Source organism: Serinus canaria, chromosome 2 (genome assembly GCF_022539315.1).
Source record: "Serinus canaria isolate serCan28SL12 chromosome 2, serCan2020, whole genome shotgun sequence".
In the NCBI taxonomy this organism is placed as follows: domain Eukaryota; kingdom Metazoa; phylum Chordata; class Aves; order Passeriformes; family Fringillidae; genus Serinus; species Serinus canaria.
In genome coordinates, this window is record NC_066315.1 from 33,236,719 (window position 1) to 33,251,020 (window position 14,302).

At 39.9% G+C, this 14,302-nt stretch overlaps 1 long non-coding RNA gene across 1 annotated transcript; it reads left to right on the top strand.

Moving 5' to 3' along the window:
• Positions 1-771: 771 nt before the first annotated feature.
• LOC127059298 (uncharacterized) lies at positions 772-13,219 on the top strand. The gene is made up of 3 exons (XR_007776969.1): positions 772-910; positions 2,936-3,037; positions 13,150-13,219. It is a non-coding gene; the product is annotated as an uncharacterized LOC127059298 (long non-coding RNA).
• The last annotated feature ends 1,083 nt before the right edge of the window (positions 13,220-14,302 follow it).

The following is a 14,302-nucleotide window of genomic DNA, read 5'->3' on the forward strand; positions in this document are numbered from 1 at the left end:
TAATTATCAGGCTAGTTTCTCCACCATGTAAGGAAGTTGCAAAGATTTATAGACCAATCCTGCAGGCTGGTTTCTTTTTAATTTAAACAACAGCTACCAATGAAGGGGAAGAGTTTCAACAAAAGAGAAAGTAATTTGAGATTATATTTGGAAAAAAAAAACCAATTTGAAGTTTACAGAAAGAAGTAACTTTGAAAAATGACCTGGGGGTTGTAACTGTACACGATTGTTCTTATAGGAGTTTACAGTTGGGAAGTGTCTGGCCTAACCTGTTTCTCCTGAATGCAAATTCTTCACTGAAACAGTGGAAGGGCAATGTATCACATCCATGCTGGAAGGGAAAGGGCAGCAGCAACCTCAGAGCTGGCTTTGCATGCTGAAGGAACAGGAGAATGGCAATTGTGTCAGCAAAGATAAAACCTCTGAGTGGTCAAGTGCCCCTTTCATATCCAAGGCAAGGAGGAAAGTGCAGAGATCAGGAAAACTAGAAATTTTAGTTTCAGCACTGAAGTAACTCTACATCTGGGGAAATGGGCTGGTCTCTTGTCACTCTTGTCTAATTCAGCTGGGTTTGCTGCTTCTGTGGACAAAGAACAGTGAAAGGACAGGAAAGGGGAAGGCAATATATCATTTTACCTTTTTTTCTTCTGTTGTTTGTTTAATCTTTTCTTATTTAAAGCACAAAGTGCATAAAACTGGTACTTCTTGCTCCACTTTGAACCATCTTCTATTTCATCTGACAGGCACCTGGTTTCAGAAGAGTTTGTTCTTCCAGTCCTATCTTGAGATGGGTATGAGCTCACATGCATAGTGTTAGTGTTTGCTTTGGAGAGTCAGTTCTGGAATGAAGAACGTCTTTGGACCTGCTTTCCTGACCTCTGTGTGAATCAGTGGTCACTCCTCAATAAAGGTATGTTTGTTTGTCATTGCAAATGTAAGCACCACAATTCAGGGACTCCTTGTCAGAAAGCCTATAGCCTCTGGGGATGTTTAGTTTACCATAATAAGTAAGATTTTTGCCTGACAATGCTGAAGTTAATTTTAGCCACTTGCTGTTTCCATAAAGCTACAGTTTAGGTTCTAAATCATGGGCTCTGTCTCAGCAGTCTCAATGAAAATCAAGAAGTGTTTTATTTCTACAGTTGAAGTAAAATTTACCACAATAGAATTCCATACTGCAACTTTATAGTCTATTATCATCTTTCTTACTCAGGGTGAAGTTAGACATTCCCAGCCTGTATTTATGATCAAGGATGCTTCAGAATAATGTATATAAATGGAGTTTTATTGATCATTGAACATCTGCTGGCACTTAAGTATGTGAAAATCTAAGCATGAACAAAAGCTCTGCAAGTTTGCATTTTTTGATGCTTATAAAATTATAATTTATAATCAAGTACACTATGTTATGTTTTCTTTATCACCTTCATAAAGATAAAGTAATGTAAGCAGGGGCTTGGATTATAAAACCATTACAAGATTGCAAAGACTTGGGGTTTTATGATTTATGGAAGAAAAATTCCATTATTTTTCCCTTAAATCTGACACAATTTAATAGCATTTTTCCTGCTGTGGTAGAGGGTCCGTGCCAAACTATGATTACTGCAAACAGAATTGGAAGTGCTATAAAATAATTTTTTTCAATTTTGCATCCATTGCCAAAGGTGGTGAACAAATGTCTTTGTCCAGCTTGCTGATCATACCATTTTCACCCCTCCTTTCCAACACTGACCAATACAGAACACGTGCCAGTGCTGATGCAGACCCTTCTTAAAGCATGAGCACTTCACACACAGCTCCCGTGGATGCTCAGATCATTCCGTGCAAGCACGGCTTGAGCCAGGAGTCAGGAAGGAGGGAAATGTACTGGAGAGAAACAAAACAAAAGGGCATGCAACCCTTACAGGTGTGGGTTCGAGAAAAGCCTCTGCACATCAGGTGTGTGTTGGGAAATTACGCTCTTTGATGAAAATGTGGGTCATAGGAACTGAAAGCAACTCAGAAGAAAGAGCCTTTGTCTCATTTCCCAGAGTTACCAAGCCTCTTTCATGTGGCCCAACCTTTCCTCTTTATTTCCAAAGTCAAACGCGAGCTAAACCAAACATGCCAGCAGCATGTCCAGGCGTGGAAGCAGTAAGGCTGGCCCCTCTTGAGTTCACAGACCTGCAGCTCTGCTTGCCTAAGTCTGACCAGCTCCAGGTTTGAGCAAGAGGAGCCCCAAAGTTCCTGCTGAACACAAGTTTTTCTGCATAAGAATTACCTAGAAATTCAGAGTATGCTGCAAGGAGTGACTGCAAAGAGAATATCACAGTTTCATAGGGGTTTTGAGGTACCTGAAATGAAGAAGGGACTGATTTATGTTCAAGAGAGATTTTGTAAGAAATGGTGGCCTATAATGAGTATCACACTTAGCTAGCTAAACCAGATTTTAAAGCACTTGGATAAGATGATCTTCCATGGCAATTGAAGACAATTGAAAATCATCCTTGCTCAAATCTTAGAATGTAAAATAACTGTGGAAACCTGCAACATGCTGTTGCCCATCTTTTTAATGAGAAAGTCACACTTTAATTGTCGTCCTGACAATGCCAAGAAATTCCCAGGATAGAACCTCTCTTTTTCCTGCCCCCACATGTGTTCAGTGCCTAATCACTACTGCTCAGAGAGGAAATGCTGCAGATCTAAACACTACAGACCAAGACAAGGAGGTTAAACACAGCATCTTGACTCCTGCCCAGCCAAGGTTAGGGACTGTGCCACTGAGAGGTCTCACTAGAGGGCAGCCAATAAAACCTCCAGCAATAAAATTGCATGGACTTAATGTCACATTTTTGCCTTTTTCTTCAACCCTGGAGTGTGATGGGTATGAAATTTGCCCCCTTGAAATTGCTGCCATTAACTGTTTGTGTTGTGTTTGGATTTTTTTTCCATGTAGAGCTGTAGAGGAGGACCTGCTTGCTGCTTTATCTCCATGGGAATCCTCAGGCCTGATGGATGGATGTGGAACATCTTTGTGAAGCTTTGAAAAATTATTAAGGTGAGACAGCACTTGAAACAGAGCATGGTGATTGTGCTATCCCTGCTCTTGCTTCTTTCCCTCAAATCCTTAAGGAAAACATCACAACTTACAACAAAATATACATAGTGTGATGCATAGTGCACTCTGAGTTGCTTGCCAAAAAGTTGCTATTGAAGTAGTTATTGAGGTTCAAATGTACCATGCCATTTTTTTTATTTCTGTAGTCCTGATAATGAGCTGCAATCCTCAGTGTCTCAAGGTCCTCTCTCACCTCTGTTTTCATACATGCTTCCCAGTACCTGTTCTATCTTGTAACACCAAAAAAAAAAAAAAAAAAAAAAAAAGAAGAAAAAAAGAAGTATGCTATATACTTTCCAGAGAAATGCAAGAACGAGATCTCAAGAGCCCCCAAGATAAACACATTCTCTGAATTCCATACATTCACCACGTAGTTTTTATTAGGCCAAAATTTTTTTTACAAGATTTTGTGTGGTTCTGAACTGAGATACATTTTCTATCCCTATAGAAACATCTTTGTTTACTTGATCATATATTGCACTGCTATGGGGGAAAAAAAAAATTAAAAAATAAAAGGCACATTTTCTCTAGTTTTCATGTACCAGGAACAATGACTATCAAAAATAGCCCTTTAAAGCACAAACTGTTTCAGAAATAAATACCACTTGGTGTTAATAAAATGCATTCCTCTGGCTGTGACTACTAAGAATTCCATTCGATGCAGGAGTTCGTATTTAAATAATTCTGACTTCCCTTAAGGTGACCAAATGTATATCAGAATCTGCTGTAATCTACTGTCCTAAATCTGATCCTCTTTTATGCTATGTACTCAAACGCCCTATTTTCTTCAAATAAAAAGATGGGCAAAAAAATGCCAAGCTGAAGTTTGATAAGTAAAGTTTCATCAGAAAAATCTTGTTGATTGAATAGAATTAATTGTAGAAATTTCCATTTTCCATTAACACAGTGAGCAGTATTTGGTTTACAATGCCAATTAATAAAGCTGAGTGAGCAATTACACACAAATCTTCTGCTTTTCGTGGTTGTGTAACAGCTGCACTTAGTTTGAAATTTCTCCAGATATATTAATTACCCAAACATAGTTAACATTTTTTGTTCATGAGGATAGCAACTTGAGTCTTTGTTTCTTAATCAATTAGAATGCTCAGTTTTTGGTTGTGCATGTGTGTGTCACACACACAGTTCATTCAAAATTGATTTTGCCCATGATTACAAGGGTCTTGTAACACTGGCTCTCCTCCCTGTTTGGCTGATCCTACCTCATCCATCAGGAGAATAGCCTGAAGATACTATCAATCCAGTAGTTTGTGAAGTAGGAACAAATAATACATGATCAGAGATTTCATAAAATATTATATTGTTTTCCTCTTTCCCTGCACCTCAAAGACTTTTGCAAACCATTCCTCTTAGACCAGAAAATAGTAAGATATATTGGCTAGGAGGGGAGTTTAATTCAATTCTTACTCATTGCATTCACACAAAATAATTGAATGCACATGCAGCATCTGGTTTTAAGGGATCCAGTCAGGCCTTTATCTGATTCACCTAAAGGTCTCCTTGATACTGAATTGGCAACGAATTTCAAAAGCCTCTTTGCTACCTCACACCAAGCAGTTTTTCACTCAGATGAAGGACTGAGAGAGAGGCAGAGCTAAGATTGTTCATGGAATACATAGCGTGATACTTTGGGCACCTTTAAAAGATCTGGAAGAGCTGAGGTCAATAACATGCGGATTTTTAACATGCATTTGCAAATATTAAGGTTTTTTATCAGCTGCATTATCACGGGGCATATGGGAGACTCTACCATATGTTTAGTAGAAAGCAGAATGTAAAGAACTGCTGCTTTGCATTTGGCTGCTTTTGTTCTTTGAAAGGCAAGGGTAGTGCAGAACCTACCAAAGTGTCTCCAGCTGTGGCTGTGGCAGCAGCCCGGCAGGGCAGCACTGAGGAGTGTAAAACCCCAGCCGTCTGCCTGGCTCCATCCCTCAGCTGCACAGCCGTGCAGAGCTTATGGCTTTGCTCTAAGGATTAGCTGGACCTACAGATTTGGGGATCTTTTTACAAATATTAATTGCCATAGTAACCTTGCACTCTGTGACTGTAGCAATAACAGTTGTAATTCATCATGTCCAGTTCTTCCTTCTCCCCTTTTCTTGACCTCTTCTCGCTAAGGCATGAGAATCCTATGGGGAATGACACTCCAGGCCAAGGGAATCCTCCCCACTGTCCACGGGCTGGAGTTAAAAATCAAACACAGTAGCCTTGACTACACAGCTCCACATCTGGAGACCCTGGTATGTGATCTCAGAGGAGGGGCCTTCCTGGCTTGTCTGGAGCTCCAGGTGACACCGCCTCCCAGCTCCCCTGCAGGAGGAGGAATGGCTCTCCGCTAAGCGTGCCATTAACTGGGAACACACGCTTCCCTTTATTTGAACCATATGGATGCATTTCATATTCTTATTATTTTTCATAGGGCTGAGACCACCGTAAGTGCTTGCTCTGCATCTTTTTGCGTGTTTCAGTTTCCTGAAGCAATTTTCTCTTATGTTTCAGTTAAGTACAGTCTCCACCAAACACAATATTAATTACAGACGTGGGTTGCCTTATGCGGTATGATGTGTTCCCTCTGCACATTCACTTAAAAGTCTGTTGTGAAACAGTCACACAGATACTGGCATTTTATCTATAAACTGCCTGAAATAGAAGCCTTTATAATTAAACATTGATTAAAGCTTAAATTCTGTGATGAAAATGCTCAGTTTTAGGAACAATGTTTTCCGCACCCTGTAGGTGCTCCACTACATACTATAGACCTGTTCAGTTCATTGGGAGTACTCACAAGCTTGCACTAAAGTACTTTGCTGTGTCACAATAAGCACATAACTTCTTGAAGAGCTATGGTAGTAGCTATGGTAGGTGGTAAAATCCCAGTGACAAGGGTCCATCTTTATTTTTATGGTGTAGCCTGCTGAGTCCAACCAACAACAGTGACATTTGGATTGACACTGCCAACTCACTGGTGCAGAAACCTTAGAATCCCTGAAAAATGCTTATTTTAAGCAAGTTCACCTTCCTGTTGGCTTTAAACAAATAATACACAGATGAAAGGGTGTGCAATTTGCTACTCATTCATTTATTGCAATGTTTCAAATAATTGTTTTTAACAGTGGTCTGAATAACTTTTCAAATATTTGTGCAAATCTGGATTGGGAAAGTGATGGAAGAATGCAGAATAAGCTGCAGAATGCAGAATAAACTCATAATAAGAGTAGTGATCAAACTCAAAAACATAATGTTACTTTCAGGGGTGCCTAAGACCTTTCCTTTTTACCAGTCTGCCACAATTACTCACTTATAATTAGGACAGAGTGTGTGTCAGTTGTTAACAATATTATTTACCAGTAATTCTTGAACAGACAGTGAAGAAAGATGTAAGCTGGTGAAGAATTGAGTTGAGGGAGAACTAAAGGCAGTGCAATTCAGACTCCTGATCACTTCTCACCATGCTAAGTCAGGTAAATTGCACAGTGACTGCTCTCATCAGATTGTTTTTTTTCCCTCTGGTGGAATTAATGATAGGAGATGCAAAGAAGCAAAGAATTTGGCCCAAGAGACTTTTAAAAACCTGTCAATCTAAAGCAATATGGGAGTCATCCTGGACTGTGACTACATCTTCACAAACCACCCTACTCCGACACAAACAGAGCTGCAGTCACAAATGCTGTCTGTAACAAAACAGATGTTTATCAATGATACACATTTTAAAGCAGTCCCAGATTATTGTTCATTTACTAGCATTAGATTATTGTCACTAGGTTACAGTGCTGTGAGTGTCTCTGATGCAGAACAGCAAGGAAAATCTATGGAGCTGCCTCCCTCAAGTGCCTGAAATAAAGTACCAAGTGTGAAGGTTTCTGAGATGTTCAGTGGAGACAGGAGGTGAAATGACACATTTAAGCTAGGGTCCTGCCCTTGCTCATCTTTGATGGACAATTAAATCCATCAATTAAACAGTGAGTAGCCTTTTTACATCAGTGCCCACTCTGAGTGAGGACAGTCCCTCATATGCACATCCTAAACAGCTCTGTCCAAAAACCAAGAGTGGGTGTGGATAGAGTTGAACATCAAAGTAGGAGCTGGCTTCTGCCAAGGTGAATTTTAGACTTAAAAGAGTGATGTAGATTCTGCCTTAATGATGCTCCTCTCCACCGATATGGTAATTAGCATTACAAAGCTGATGCCCTGCTCTGATCAATCATACACCAAGAAGAAAAGCAAGCCAGAATCTCCATGAATGCCAGGCACTACTAAAGTTGACCAGGTACCTGCAGTACCCAGCTCTGCCAAGCATAGAAATCGTGCCTGAAAGGCAGCAGGAAACCCCACTGTACTAGAACAGCAGCAGTGAGCAAGCTGCCTGCTGCCCAGACTCAGAGCTGTGCCAGCTGCTTCCCTCACCCAGCTCTCACACCCCCTTCTTCCAAGGGACCCTCTTAGCCTTAGCAACCCCCTGCCAGTGATGGCCATGCTGAGGGGGAGTGTTTTACAGGAGTTTTGGGGTTATGCCTCTTGCCTCATGGTGTTACAGGGCCCCCCTGAACGAGCCAGAGGGAACAGCATGGTGAGAAGGGAAGTGTCAGTGACTGACAATGGGACATAGAGGTCACACTCCACGTGGATGTCACACTTTCATTGTTTCAAAGACAGGCAAGCCATCTGCAGGTGTGTCCCCGCTAGAGATCCCATAACCACCTTATTTCCTTCTCCTGTGCCCCAGCTGAAGAGGAAGAAAACACATTCCCAATTAAAACCTGTGGCCAAAATCCTCCAGACTCCTTTGGAAGTCCCATCATTTTAAACAAGTCTATGCCCATCAAGGTACTGGCCTAGAGATGACACACATTTGCACAGCAGCAGGCAAATCTCAGAGGTGACTCTGGGCTGCAGGGACAGAATGGAGATGCAGAACACTTTGTTTGGTGTCCTTCTGCCCCATATAGGAGGTGTTGTAGCAGATCTAGGCAGGGTTTTCCCACTGGCAGCCTTTTACAGTGCCGTTTTTTCACTCAGGCAGCTGGCTTACCTACTCTTCTGCTGCCAGGCAAACACCTGGCTTTGTGAGGGCAAACTCCAGGAAAGCCAGGAGAATTACCTTATGATACAAGAGGGTAAAAAAAAAAAACAACACAACCACTGTTTGGCTATTTTACCTGGTGCAACTTTGGTCACTGTAAGGTACATTAAGTCAGAACCACGAAAATAGATGCCAAAAAACAGTACCTTGGTACTGGGTATTAACTTGCACCTCTCATTTCTTATCAGGAAAAAATAGCTTGTGGCTCTGCCAAAAAACAGAGTGCCCTTTAGGCAGTTTTAACCTCCCTCAGAAAAGCAGACAAACCAGCTTTGAGTAAAGCTAGGTATGCAGCATAGCCCACAGCCACTGAAGCTAGAAGAGGTTTCAATGTTTCTGGTGCCATGCAGGAAGCAAAGCTTTGCATAATATACTTAACCCAAGTGTTTCAGGGTTATTTTTGTTTCCAGAGTCAGCCCCTGAGATAAGGAGCCAACGTGCTCTGAAGCATGTAAGCAAATTTTAATGGTTGATTAAAACCTACCAGCATTCTAGTGACACCAGCTACTAAATAACACAACAAAACATTAAACAATTAAATAATTCACAAAACATTAAAATGGCCCTGATAGTCAGGGAGCAGGGGAGTGGGGAAGAGTACACTCAGCTTTCAATGTGTTCAAGACAAATACCTGGAAGTGAGGTAGCAGAAATCACAAATTAGGTGGCTGCTAATATAAAGAGCAGAGAAACATATTTTAAAGAATTATCTAGTTTTTCGAGGAGGATTGTAATAAAGGAACATAAAATGGAACAAATACATATTTTTAGCAAGTCATTTGTCCTAGGGTTTCCCCACCTGGTATACAGCAATAAAGCTGTCAGAATTTAACATACTTCTTTCTGGAGCAGGCAGACTTTTCAGGGTTTTGCTTTATATGTTTTAGTTTTGCTTACAAAACAATCTAAAGAAATTCACCAGCTGGAAGACCAAAACCTTCCAGTACTGGATACAGGAGGCTTCAGTGTTGCATTAGTTTCATTACTATGGTTTAGAGAGTCAGAGGTTTGCCACTTCTGTTCTGCTCTTGCCTTCCTAGAGTTTATCAATACTTTAAATTTTGCCTGAAGTTTGTTTTCTGTTTTCTATTGCATTAGAAACAAGAGGGGTGGGTCCAGTGAGGAGTTTGCAGCAGTACTGGACTGCTTCCCTTGTTTTGTGCACACCTCTTGCAGGCTCTCCAAGCCTCCCTGGAATGACACTGCTTGAACACTACTACCCTTTTCTGTTCTGAACCATAAACAGCACTTTGAAATTAACCTAAAATCTGTCTCTTTCCTCTTTTTATAGACTGGTTTAGCCATGCTGTTTCCTTCCAGCTTTGTTTCTTTATTTTAGTCACCTTTTATTTGAAGAAACAACTCTTGAATGTCACCATGTTTTACTATCCAGTCTCTCCTGTGCAGTAGTGTTTTCCATGTATTTCCTGAAAAAGTAAAAGATTGCAGGATCCTAGAAGGATCCATAGCAGCCATAAAACCCAAGGGGTAATCTTTTCCACAAAGCCACACTGATGTTAAGAAAATGTAAGGTCACAAGAGAGATTTCTGACATGATCTCTTTGATAGACTAAGATGTGATGTGTCCAAAGCCTAAAAAGTACTTTTTGGACACAGTGATTTCCTGCTAGGGATATCCACACCTGGTTCCCCTCCATGTACACGTGATTGTGATGGCATTTCCAGCATTCTGCAGAGTCTGAACCTGCAGTTTAGGGGTTTATTCCAGGCTGGCATAAAACAACAAAGCTTTCAAGGATACAGCCTACCTGAGGACCTTCTGAGTCTGTTGGTACTGAGTGAATCATAATATCCAAATTCAATATCCAGCATTGCCATTGGACTTGGAATTCCTGTGAACAGGTGAAAGACCCCCCATGCATGGAGGTAACACCATCTGGATGTGTCTCAGAAAGGTGGAATAGAGTGGGAAGCTATAAAATGTTTGACTATCAGAATGTCAGAGCTCAGAAACGAACAGACTACCTTTTCTGCATCTGAAAGAAATACAAATGAGTTACCACTATTGCTGAGCTGACACTGCTCTTCCTTCTCAGGCTGTAGAGAAATGGTAGTTTTACTAAAAACAAAGGAAAAATTAGGGAACTGGGAAAAAAGACTGATATGACATGACAAGACAAGAAAAGATATTAAGCAAAATGTAGCAACTGTAGCAAAATCATTACAGTACCTTAGCAGCTAAGCATGGGAGAGTAAGATGAACCACAATGAGAGAGGTTTTTTTATTTCCTTACACCTACATATGTATTTATGAGTGTACAATCTGAGTACAAAAGAAGCAGAAAATTTCCCCTTCTGAGCTGGCACCATTTTATATCCATTTTACCAGGGTCTGGATGACTCCACAGTTTTAGGAGCAAAAATTAGCTAGAGCAGAGTCTGAATGCAATGCAGTGATAGGTAGGATGTATAAAGGTAGTTAGTGACACATAGAGATCATGTGTGGCAAGAGTGCAGAGAGAAAAAGACAAAAGAAAAATAGGATACAAAAAAAGGCAGAAACTGGTAAAAAGGGGAAATAAATGAAGCCCAAGGAGTAATTTCCAGCAAAAAAATCAAGAAAACTGTGATCCTGTTGTTGACAATTTACAAACAAAGGCGGTGAAAGACCTTAAATAAATTATTCATTATCCACCAAGCTTTAATTAGAACACACCCACATATGTGTGCAAGGGTTGAAAGAAGCTTTTTTAGCTAATATAAGCAGTTTTGATCTGCATCCTAAAATCCTGTAGTGGATTGCCACAAGACTTGTCTTGAACTGGAGCTTTCTTAGGATGTTTCTCTCAACAAACAATTTGAGGGTATCCCCATGTGTCAAAAAATGTGCAAATGAGAAGTGTTTTCCTAACAAAGAAATATGGCATCCCATAGATTGTATTGCTAATTGCTGCTGTGTATTTCTTGATGATTGATTATGACATCAAAATAATTTTCTAGATGCACCTTAAAAAAAGAAAAATAATTTAAAATCACACTTAAAGACTGCAGTTCTTCAGAGCCTGACAGAAGAAATGGATGCTTTGGGGTGCATTCAGATAGCACTGATTCAGTATCAGTGCATAAAATCCATCTGTCCATAGACTCTGTAAGACAGGTTTATCATTCAAGTCCAGCAATTTGTAGATCATATTCAAAAAAAACCACGGCTACATTAATTGATAGTCCTATCTGGCAGCAGAGTTATAACAGAGTTAAAACAGACATTGAGTAAAAAAATTACCATGACATTTGGTCCTCTATTGTGTTGATGCCTGGTCTTTTTTTTTTTTTTTTTTTTTTTTTTTTTTCCCCAGAGTGAGGACACCTTTGAGACCAGGAATTTGATATTTTCTCAGCTGCATATGGACAACCACATGCACAAATATTCCAAAAAGACATATTGAGCAGTTGTATTTACTTGATTAGTATAGGCAAGCTGAGTAGTTGCATAGAAGGCTAATTTATTATTTTATGATATTATATTAAAGAATACTACACTAAAACTATACTAAAGAATAGAGAAAGGATACAAACAGAAGGCTAAAAGATAAGAATAAAAAATTTGTGACTCCTTCCAGAGTCCTGACACAGCTGGACCAGGATTGGTCATTAAATCAAAACAATTCACATGTTGGATAAACAGCCTCCAACCACATTCCAAAGCAGAAAAACACAGGAGAAGCAAATGAGATAATATTGTTTTCCTTTTTCTCTGAGGCTTCTCAGTTTCCCAGGAGATAAATCCTGGCAAGAAGATTTTTCAGAAAATATGACAGTGACAAGTTGCAGTCAGCTTCTTATTTGCTCTCAAAAACATGGCTGAAATTCTTGTAGGAAAAAACACCAACAAAGAATTGATTCTAGACATAAAATGGGATTATGAGCCTTAAACATCTGTTATGCTCATGTCATGATCTGGAGTATGGATATGGTGGATAGTCATGAATAATCATGTGTGTGTCACAGCCTGATTCCTGTCGGGTGGGAGGTGCAGTGGCTCGGACCCAGGGTGGAGGAGGACAGAGAAGTGCTTGCTCGAGACCCAGGCTTTAACCTCACCCATTCACAAGGAGGTTTTTGGTGGTGGAGCACACAGCCAAAGGTGGCTGGGCCTGCTTGTGGCAAGGTTCTTCTTGTGCTTTAACTGTCTTAGTAAGCTCAAAAGACCATTTGAGCTTGACCAGTTTCATATTCAGTTCAAGCCATCAGGCTACAGGTGAAAAGAAAGGACTTATGGCATTAGGAAAGGAAATATCAATGAAAAGCCTCCTGCAGGAGGGACATGACACTTTGAGAAGCTTTGAAAAGGGACTTTGAGCCTGTGACTTGTGCTTTCAAGATTTAGATAATTTAAAAATAAAATTAAAGTGTGGTTTTACCAAAGATTACCAAGGACAAAGATTTCAGGCATGAGAATCTTTGCACCTCCAGAGCTGAATCTGGTCAGGGCAGGCTGTGCCGTGGTACAAGGAGAGTTAAAGAAATAGAAATTCTCCATGTAAGCAGGGGAGAGCAGCTCCACAGTTCCATTTTCCCTCAGATCCAATTGTGTGCATTGAGACCTTGCATTAAGAATAATCTATATACTTGCTTTTCCACGAGAATGAGAATGATCCTCAAAATCTGTAGCCTAAGGCTCTGCTGCCTTTGTTATGCAAGTGAGCTACCCCCGCCTTTTACTGTATGAGCCACAAAAAGATGAAGATATATACATTTTTTCCTTTCATTGCATACCCATATGTTTGTACAGTGATTACCTTTGCAGCTAACAGATGCTCTTATTTTAGGGTTCTTAAACAGAAACCTGAAATTATCTTGTATCTGCGTTTTTCTGATACAGACAGATGTGAAAGGTCTTTTTTTTTTTTTAAGTTACTGATGGAGAAAGTTATTCTTTGCTTGCCTTCTACATTAACATTTTTTGAATAATTTATTCCCTTCTGGGTAACAGAAGCAGAGAATTTTCCTCTACCTGCTGATCACTTCTGAAGCAAGATGGAAGATCTGATGGACCAAAACTCCTTTTAGGACGGTATGACAAGGTATGATCCCTTAAATTATTTAATCCCTAGTAACAAATAACAGTCCTTCAGGCACAACATTTATTGAAATAAACCATTGTTTCATTTTGCCTTGTGGAGGAAGTACAGAAACCTCCAAAGAAGAAAAACCGAAGACATTGATGGAAGATTTTGAAAGATATGCATAATTTAAGGATTACAGTAATTGACATGCCTCCTATTCTTAGATTTCCTTCAAGTCAGGGGTGTGTTTAGTAGATTTGGCTCTTAAATGATAATATGTGTGAATTAGCTATTCATTCCAGTATCTAGATCTTTGCAAATCATAACATATCTATAGAAAGCAATCTTCTTTCATTTTCTAATTGCTGAGCTCCAGGGGCTGGGGGTTTTTTTGCTTCTGGAGATTACACTGGCAGATTTTTAAATGGTGGTTTCAATCTGCCTAACCAATAGCAAAATTACAGTAGAAATTTCAGAACAGAGTTTGAAAATATTTTTTTCTTGGCTTGTATTCTCCTAGTTCTGCATTCCTGGACGTGAGAATATCCCTTCGTAAGAGCGTGGAAAACAAGGTCTCTACCCCAAGAAGAAGACAATTTAATATAAATATAGATGATAGGAACAAAAAGATCAAGTGAAGAGATGGTGGCAGATAGTGCTGGGGGGCACACTGTGTGGAGTCTAAGTGGAAGGAAGACATCTGAAGTGAGTTTTGAAAGCAAAGAAGGAATTATCTTAATGAAGGAGTGGCTGATCCAAGTGCAAAGTGTTGCTTGTGAGCATGGAGGACTCAAGGAGAAGAGGAAAGACTGAGAGCAGTAGGCAAGCATTAGGTAAGGGCTGTGCCTCATGCCTGTTAAAAGAGGTTTGCTCATGTAATTGACACCAATAAAAAGCATGTGATGGAAAAAAGAATTTTTTTCTTCATGAATCCATGGGTTCACCATATATTGATGAACAAGCAGTTTTATACATATGTGCATCTACACACCCATACCTACAGAACCTTTCTGTCAAAGAAAGAAGATGACAAAGACAGCATGCAAACCTCCTGCAGAGTTGAAGATACTTCCTGCACAG